The sequence below is a fragment of the Aquila chrysaetos genome, chromosome 20 (assembly GCF_900496995.4).
Source record: "Aquila chrysaetos chrysaetos chromosome 20, bAquChr1.4, whole genome shotgun sequence".
Classification (NCBI taxonomy): domain Eukaryota; kingdom Metazoa; phylum Chordata; class Aves; order Accipitriformes; family Accipitridae; genus Aquila; species Aquila chrysaetos.
Window position 1 is genome coordinate 23148346 of NC_044023.1, and position 8982 is coordinate 23157327.

Here is an 8982-nt window from a genome sequence, read left to right on the forward strand (position 1 = left end):
CCCGGTGGGGGCTGAGGTCCTCCAGGCGCCGGGATGGCAGCCGGTGTGGGTACGTACGCCGGGAAGACCCTGCTCAGTAGGGTGTAGCACCCCTCCGAGCAGGACAGGGCCACCACGGGACCTGTGCCATGTCCCTCGGCACCCAGCCGCCAGGCAGTGTGGGCTGGGTTTTCCCTCGTGTGATTTTCCGATGGCCGCAGGAAAAGCATGCACAGACCCGATCTGGATTAAATCAAAGGAATTTTTTTTTTTTCATTTGCTGTTTTACGCACTGACCACCAAACCACATCCTTCGAGCCTGAGCCCAGTGCAATGAAACAAAAACTAGGCCAGGGCTTTTTGCTCTTTTTTTTTTTTTTTTCCCTTTCTTTTCCCTTAGTGCATCAGTTGGGTGCAAAGCTGGCAGGCGCCTCTCCTCCAGCCCCTCCGCTCCCCACAGGGTGCAGCGCATCCCCACGGACAGCCCCCTCCCAGGGCAGCCCGGCATTTCCCCCACCCCGATTACGCCAAGCGAACCACTTGCAGCTCCACGTGAAATCTGGGAACTATCCAGATTATGTCCACTGAGCACAGCGTCAGTGGGGAACAGATATAGAGGAATAATAAGTAATGACGTCCTGGCAGGTCGTGTTGTCGGGACCTAATAAGATGCAACGTGGGGATTGTACTTAGCTCTCACCCGACTGCATTAAGCAGCCGAGTGTTTTACAGCCTGACCATGAGATCGGAGCAAACCGGAGGGGACCTGTCGGCAAAAAGCCCCCGGCTGCTGGCAGGAGTGGTGGCCGCAGCGTGGCACCGGTCCCCGGTCAGCATGTCGAGAGCAGGGCTTGCATCAGTTGCGATCTGCCTGCATAGGGAAGTTCTCACGTTTACAGAACAGAGAGCAGCTTTATTGTTTTATTTTGCAAACCAAAACCAGCCGGGAGTTTCTGAAGTGTCTGCCATCCCCGCAGAGAGCTGTTTAGTCATGCCTGGTGTGTATGCATGTGAGACAGAGTGTAGGGGAGGGAGTCTCTAGGACTTTGCAAAGATTAAAGATTTATGCTGACCCTTGAATCTGATCCAAGGCTACTAATCTGCCCTGATCCTATCATCTGCTCAGGGTGGATCTATTTCACTTTCCTTTATGGTACTCCTGACTCACTCCACTCCCACTCCAGGCCAGCCCAGTGGGAATGGGAAGCACTACCACATATTTGTTTGGGTTTGCATTTAAAGCTCTGGACCTGTAGTGGGTGCAGCTCATAAAGGAAACCAGTGTGGATAAGATATGGGTGAGCTGAATGCTTGGAAACCACTCCCAAACACAAGCTGAAGTGGTTTGAAATCAAGGTGGAGTGATGTACAGAAGGCACAATACTTGGCAGCTACGCCCAACGTGTGAGAAAGACATTTAAATCCAAGGTGGTAAGGAAGGCAGGGCATCCAACGTGCTTCCGAGGGAGACGGCTCCTTGCCTTGCAGGATCTGTAATGCCAGGTGTAACCTCTCCAGCAGAGAACTGGATATCGACCCTCTCCATCTGTGCACCCACCCTCTCCGACTGCACTTTGCACCCCTGCGAGACCTCCTGTGGGAAGCCGTGCCGGGGGTACTGCTCATGCCCTGGCACTGCTCCGCCTGGGAAATGGCTTGCTTGCACTCCATCACCCCGTCCTGAAACGCTCCTGATGGCTGCTGGGGATTTAGTATGAAAAGCAAAGTGTAGAGGGAAAACACAGACTTGATTTTGTGGAGGGCAGAATAAATCTCCTCTGCCCTTGCAAAAAAAAAAAAAAAAAAAAAAAAAAAAAGGTGTGGCAGAAAGAGAAATAGGAGCTTTCCACTCTCCCCCCGCCAGCTCTCCTCTGCCTCAGCCACACGTGTCAGACTTGGTCTGGAGGAAGGCCGCGGATGCCAGAGCAGCTCGGCCCGCGTGCCAGCCGGGCTGGGGATGGATAACACCCGCCCGGGCACCGCCGGCGGTACCGGAGCCACGGGCAGACAAGCAAACAGTATCAGTCGTACGGACCTGGCCCGAGGCTGAACTGACCAGGAGATGAAGAGCGCGGTGTATCCTATTTCAGATCCCCTGGGACATCCTGTTCTCCTGATAACTGATGAAATGTAAATATAGCAAATGCAAAGCGAGGCACTTTCCTGCCATGCCTTGCTCAGGCTGCATATAGAAAGGGGCTGAAACCTAGCAGCGCAGTTGGAAACACCCATCTGCAACTGTGAAATAGGCATCATGCTTTATTTTTAGTTTAAAATGAAGTTCCTGTTTGTAAGGCCAGAAGAGTTACAGGAAAAAAAAAGATGAAGCGGGATCATTTACTGCTATTTTTCTTTTCACGTGTCCTTCCTTCCTTCCTCCTTCCTGAGAAATAGGATGTAGCACATCGCCGTTCCAGGCTGCAGTGTTCGCTCGCAGGAACGCTGGTTTCTGATCCCTCCGAAGAGGCCCATTACGCCTTGTGTAACAAAAGACACCAGTCTCCCAACCACGCCAATTATCCTTGATTTCTAGTTGCTACATGAAGGCGCTTATCTCATGTAAATGAAATGCCGTCTTCACACTGACTCGCACTTCCTTTCTCTTTCATCAGAGTTTTGGGCTGCCCCTGCCAGGCGGGGGTGAAGGGCAGGTCAGGCAGCGGGACTGGGATCTCTCCCCATCTGATCAGCCGAATCCCCCTCCTCCCCGGGCAGCTGATCAGACCCAGCAGCGATGGGGTAGACCGAAACAACGGGAAGAATTTGGTCAGGTCAGCCAAATGAGCCTTTTTAACTAGCAAAGCCGAGCGCTAATTAGTCTGGTGTCTAACTCCTTGACCCGGCACCCAGGCTGTGCATTTCTCCTTCAGGTGGGGGTCACCCAGGCGCCGCGGAAGGAGAGCCGCAGGGATGCGTTTTGGCAGGCGCCCACATGTTTTTCTCCTTCCCGTGCCCCAGAAGGGAAAGGTAATTGCGAGCTGACAGGAGGGAGACTGCGAGCTGCTGATGGGAAATCCCAGCTGAGGGGTTTCAAGGGCGGTGGGAGCTTTGGCGTATGGATTAGGTTGCTTATATATACTATAGCGTGAAGGAAACAGGCGGTTTGGCTAATTCCCTTGCACTTTAATAAAGTAGGATTTGTCTGGTGGGAAAGCGTAACAGTAGGATTTAAGCTGTTTGAGTCTCATGACTGGTGCTCGCCTAGCAGGATGGGAAGAAGGGATGCATCGTTTGCATTCTGTCTCTCCTATGTTCCCGTGTTTTTAAACATGATTTCTGAGTGCCCACAGCTTTGGATGAGCTTTATTTGGGATTAAGTTTATTTTAAAAATCCATATGCAGATACCCGCACCAAATTCTGTAGCCCAGTTTTTCAGAAACCAGAGTGCCCCGCATCTAGGGAGAACCAAGATTGTCACTTGGTTTGTAAGTGCCTTATGTCAAGACTCACATGAACTGCAGAAAGGTAAAGAGGGGGATGGACAGTACACAGAGGGAGAAGGGGCAAATTAATATCTGGTACAGCCTCTGTAGAGAAACTAGATCCTTCTGGGTTTAGTGAGAAAAGCCCCAATGGAAATTTTAAATCTGGATCTGCATCAAATCCTCAAAGTTCAGGGAGTTTAGAACACGGAGTTCGGTCCAGTCCGTCATGCATCAGAGCTATCTGCAAAATTTACATCCTAACATTTTTTTCCAGTGACGAATTCTGCCAAAGATGCGTGCTTGGATGTGAGGTATTTTTCTTCTTTTTCATCCCTTTGCTAATTTAATTCCCAGATCTAAATCAAATTTTTCCATCTTAGGCTTCCATGAGCTGGGATGCATTGTTTGCAGCTATGAAGCTGTTACGGCTGTGTTATGCCCTGTACTGCATGTTGAGACGTTGGAGGTATTTACCTGCCTGCAATAGCAACGACCGAGCAAAGGGGAGGCCTCAAGGTTAGGCACTGGGCTGGTTTATTGCCAAATGGAGTCAAAGTTTTCTGATGTGCTAGTGAGCAAACCATTACATTGCTCCTGCCCTTCTTTTACTCATTATTAAAAGTGGATAAAACCCAACCGATTATTGGGATATTCACAAATACGCCATTGATGAGGGCCCTAAGCAACCAGGAAGATTTTCTGAGGAGCCTTGAAGCAGCAAGGCACAGAAGCCACATGCTGGGCTCTCCCTTATTTTTATTCTTTTTTGTTTTCTTGGTTGTAGAATAAGAGCTAATCACAGTGATGCTCTCCAGCAGGCTTTTGTGTATGGCATTAAAGTAAAATCCTAAATTCCCTTTCCTGCTCGTGCATATAAAGCAGGAGGAACTAGGATGGCTGCAGATTATTTCTATTTTCAGATGATTTAGCCAAAGAGAAAATAACTGGATGGCTGGAAGAAGGAGCATTTGATAGGAAATAACCTTGGAGCGCAGCTCTCTGACATGATGGTGTGCAAGGTGCCCAGCTTCCTGAGATGACTGTGCTCCATGAAATGCCAATGGGGAAAATAACTTCCAGCGGAGATGATAAAGGACAATAAAGACAACCAGATCACACAGAATCCAATGCAAGAGAGACTGCAGAGCGGGCTGGGTGCTCCCTTCTGCTCCTCTGCACCTGATCAAGAAATGGTTTCAGCATTGACATACGTAAAGTTCCTCCTGTTCAGTTTTGGACTCTGACTAGGTGCTGAGGCAATGAGTCGAGTATTTGGCTGGTGTAAATCAGTGCAGCTCAACTGACTTGGTCGTGTTGTACCTGTAGATGTGTTGCTTCTTCCTCCACCGGGAAGATGTCGGCCACTCCCTCACTGCAAGGCAAGAGCGTGGGCAGCTTCTCCACGCCGATGCTGTAGGACCGCAGCAGAGTGATACCTGAGCAAAAACTCACACCTCCTCGCGCATCACTTCATAGTATCTGGTCTGTAGCCCGCAAGTGAAACTACAGCTCCCAACACCTGGGATCTGTGCCTGACTGGCTGCCTGCTACCTTTGGGCATGTCGCTTCTCCCGTCTCTGCCTCAGCTTCCCCAAGTGTACGACGCTTTATGAAGGACTTTGAATATCACTGAGTAAAAAGCATTAAATGAGATCGTCTTGTCCTTCTGGCCTGATGTACGTTATACAGCCACTGTGGCTGGGAATAAACATCCCTCTGTTTCCCTCGTTTCACAGTGACACCCAGTTCCCAGGATTATCTCCCCCTTTGTCTGTGACAACACTGGAGAAAAAAACCTCAAAGATGTTCACGCCGTGGAGATCGGGGCTGACACATGGACATCACGTCGCTGTTTGTGTCCATTCATCTCTCGTTAACAGCTTACCGTAGATCAACCACCTTGCTTTGGAATTATGATGTGCAATAAAAGAAGATTTGCTGGACCCCACGGTGCCCATGTGCCCGGGGAGTGCTGGGGTGTGGGTGCCACCACTGCCGGGCCGGGGGGGCCATGCTGCGCAGGGACCCCAGTCCTGGGTGAGGGCGAGGATGAAGGCGAGGGCGAGGATGAAGGTGAGGGCATGTTTGAAGGCTTTGGGCGAGGAGGACAGTTTTGGTGAGGTTGCATCCCCCTCTGCTGGAACATCCAAGCAAAGGCAGAAGAACACCCGCCGGCCAGGGAGAAAACTGAGGTGAGAAAAAAAGAAAATAAATGTGTAAAGAAAGCAAATGAGCCCCGGTCCCCTGGGGTCCGCAGGGGACGTCGCGGGCAGCCAGCCTCATCTGTAGCGGGGGGTTCGTCCGCTGCTGGCCGCGATGAGAGGGCTCTTGTCGGGGACGATCAGGCCCTCTGTGGAAATAAGGACCACGTCTTGTTTGTGCCAGGCGTAATCCCACTCCCCGTCACGGGAATGGGCGAGTGGGGCAGGGGCAGCGATGCCGGCTGCTGGCAAATACGCACCGCCGCTGGTCAGCAAGAGGGGAGATGGACGGAGAGGAGCTGGGCACTGGGCGTCCCCGTAGGATGGACCTGCTCAGGGGTCTGGGACACCGCGCTGGGTGACACCATGGGTCAGGCAGGTCCTGACTACGTGGCAGGCTCTGACAGCAGGCAGAGAATAGTGAGTGTAGCTAAGCAGAATTGCACAAAGACAGTGCTTTGATGCTGGATTCAAAGCTGCTTCGTAGCCCAGGTGGTGCCGAGGGGCCGTGGCTGACGGGTACTGAGGTGCAAAACACCTTGGTGGGACTTAAATATGTAAGGAAACCTGAACCGTAGGCACCTAAATTTGTCAGGAAGGGTGCTGCAGAGCTGCCTGTGGTTTCTTGCCAAGCAGCTGGTAGGGAGCCCTACTTCGGAGGTTGGAGAAAATGCCTCCGGCTGGCCCATCCCTGCGGGTCACCTCTTGTCCTCCACGCCGGGAAGGCAGACACCGGCAGCTGTCGGGCACAGAGCGGCGTGTCAGCGGCGAAGGCAGCCGGCGCTCTGGGGAAACAGGCAGCAGCGAGAGATGCACCGAGCAGCGGCAGGGAGCGGGTTTCATTTCTAGGCATGGCTGTATGGAGGCACTTTGGCGTAAGGGCAGCTCCCCTGGGCCTGGCACCCTCTCCCACCGGGCTGCGAGGGCAGGCGGCTCCCCTACCCCGAGCACCGCTGTGGGAGCTCGTTTTTCCTCTCTGCCAGCCCAGGCGGGGTGGGACGCAGGGCTCGTGGTAGCCCCAAGCAGGGCGGGTGACTGTGGCAGCAGCAGCGGCTTGCCACCGTGGCTCCATCTGCGTGGTGCCGCTGTGTCTCCGTGGGCATGGTGCCTGGGTGGGTGGCTCATGGCTCAGCCTAACCGAGAACCTCTGCGAGGTTGCTGCTTTGGGCTTCCCTCTGGTGCTGGCTTCCTCTAAATTTGGTAGCACATGTGTCTGCACAGAGCTGGAGGTTCAGGGCTCTATGCCCTTCTTTCAGAGGCTCACTCGGAGACTGTTTGTGCTTAGACTTAACACTGGAAGAATGGTTTTGTTTCTTTTTGGATTTAAAATCGAAATTACAGAAAGGGTGAAATGCGGTGACTGAGCTGGCGAAGGCCCTGACTGTGCAATAAATCTGCAAGCATGGGCCTGGCTTTTGTGCAGGGGTCTGTGCAGGTGCCAAGGTCTCTGCTAATAAATCTGACTGGAGGACCAGGAGGAAACTTTTTTTAACTTACTGCTAACAGCAGGCTCTTTTTTAACCATCATTTTTTCCCCCGCTCCCTTCTGCTGATTCATGCTCCTGCTGTTTCGCCACGGGGAGACGCCAGCATTCCTGAAGGTCATCACTTGCATGCAGCAGCTCACACTGCAAAGTGTTTGCCAGCATCTACCAAATCAAAATGCTAAAACGACTCGGATCATTTATATTTTCACTGTCAGTGACGGAAAATCTTACAGCTTGCCAGCCTTGTAGCTGCCACGTTTCCAGTCTGCTAGACTACTAGAAGGTAAGGATGTGCATGAAAGGTAACGCCTCCCAACAAACCCGACACCAGGTCATCTCAGTGGCACGACAGCCTGCAGATTTTCACCTATAGGCAGTCCTCCTAGAGATTTGGAAAACCTAGGGTCCAAGCAAGCACCCCTCTGACATACCAGTCTGTCTCTCAGAAAAACAAGCAAGACACTGGGAAATCAGATACTTCTGCTCACGTCAGGAGTCACGCCACTGCCTGCAGCCCCAGGGTCCCTGGGGAAGTAGGGCTGTGCTTCCCTCACTGGCACCTCCCTCCCCTTCTGTCTTTCTCCTCCCCAGTGCCTTGAAGACTTTATGCTGTCCTGGGCTGCAGAAAAGAGGCAGGACTGAAAGGCATGCTAGCAGCATGCAAACATCTCTAAGAAAATAAGAGTTATGTTTTAGTTCTCAAGGCGTGTCTCCCTCTTAATGGCAAAGGAATATTTCTGGTTTAGCTCAAGCAATAATAGCACAATAGACATGTTTCTTTTTCAGGAAAGCTGTGGGGAAGACACAGTGAAATCCTTCCTTCACTTCTTCAGGTTCTTTAGTGAGTATTTATACTGCAGCAGTACCAAAAAGTCTTGCAAATGAGCAATCCCTGAGTAAAACTATGGGAAGACAGTGTTACAGGCTGTGCGGTAGACTTAGGAACCACCAGTTACTTTAATGTCCATCTCTTTAGAGGTGACCGCTAACCTTATCCTTTCCTTTAAGCATTTGTAACATAAGGATGACACATATCTCATACATGCTATCATCTGCCTTTGTTTCTTTTGCTAATATTTTAAGTGGGACTTGAAAATGCAGAGCTGGAAATAGCCCCCACCTGCTGATGCTGCGGAGCCAGGCTCCCAGCCAGGGCCAGTTTGTGCGCACAGGTCCTCCTTAGCTTCCCCAGCTCAGAGAGCTTCTTCCTCCCTCGGCAAGGGAGGATGCCTGACCTGGAAGGCACCCGCAGTTTCTAAGACATTTTACAAATGGCCGGCTCAGTCCTTCTTGAAAGAAAATCAGTGTCAGAGCAAACTGATGACACAAACAGGATGTGTATTTGCCTCCTTGAAGTACAAAATGTGAACTAGCAGAAATGCAAAATCTCGGAGCAATATCGACACTATTATTTTGCCATGGTTCCTTGCTCAGCAGCAGGGGAAAGTGCCACACAGCAGGCTTCTGCAACTCATCAAATCAATTAGTTTCTTTGTCTGCATCAGCTAGTGGGAGTAGTCTTTAGCCAAAGACAAATTAAAGAAACGTCCGGTAAGATATTTTGAGAGGAGCTGTCCTATTTTCTCATACTAATGAGAGACTCAGAAATCTGTGCACAATTTAGCTCATTATTAGAACTAATTGGTGCCAGGCATTCCATCCTCTTTGATACGGCTAACCATGGGTATGAAATTTTCTGAGTTAATGAACCATAAAATGGATTAAGAACTTTCAAAGTGCAGTTCATATCACAGCTTAATTGGAAGGAGTGTAAGTTGGCTTTTTATGGATACAAAGGAAAGCCATGTTTTGGGGTGGAAGAGCACATGCACAGCCGCCTTCCCTGCCACTGGGGAGCTGGGAAATTTCTAATTTCAGTGCTGCAGAGT

The 8982-nt window shown here is 51.0% G+C and overlaps 1 long non-coding RNA gene across 1 annotated transcript; it reads left to right on the top strand.

Moving 5' to 3' along the window:
• Positions 1-2594: 2594 nt before the first annotated feature.
• LOC115333289 lies at positions 2595-5291 on the top strand. Its single transcript, XR_003920736.2, has 4 exons — positions 2595-2750; positions 2830-2946; positions 3680-3716; positions 4326-5291. It is a non-coding gene; the product is annotated as an uncharacterized LOC115333289 (long non-coding RNA).
• The last annotated feature ends 3691 nt before the right edge of the window (positions 5292-8982 follow it).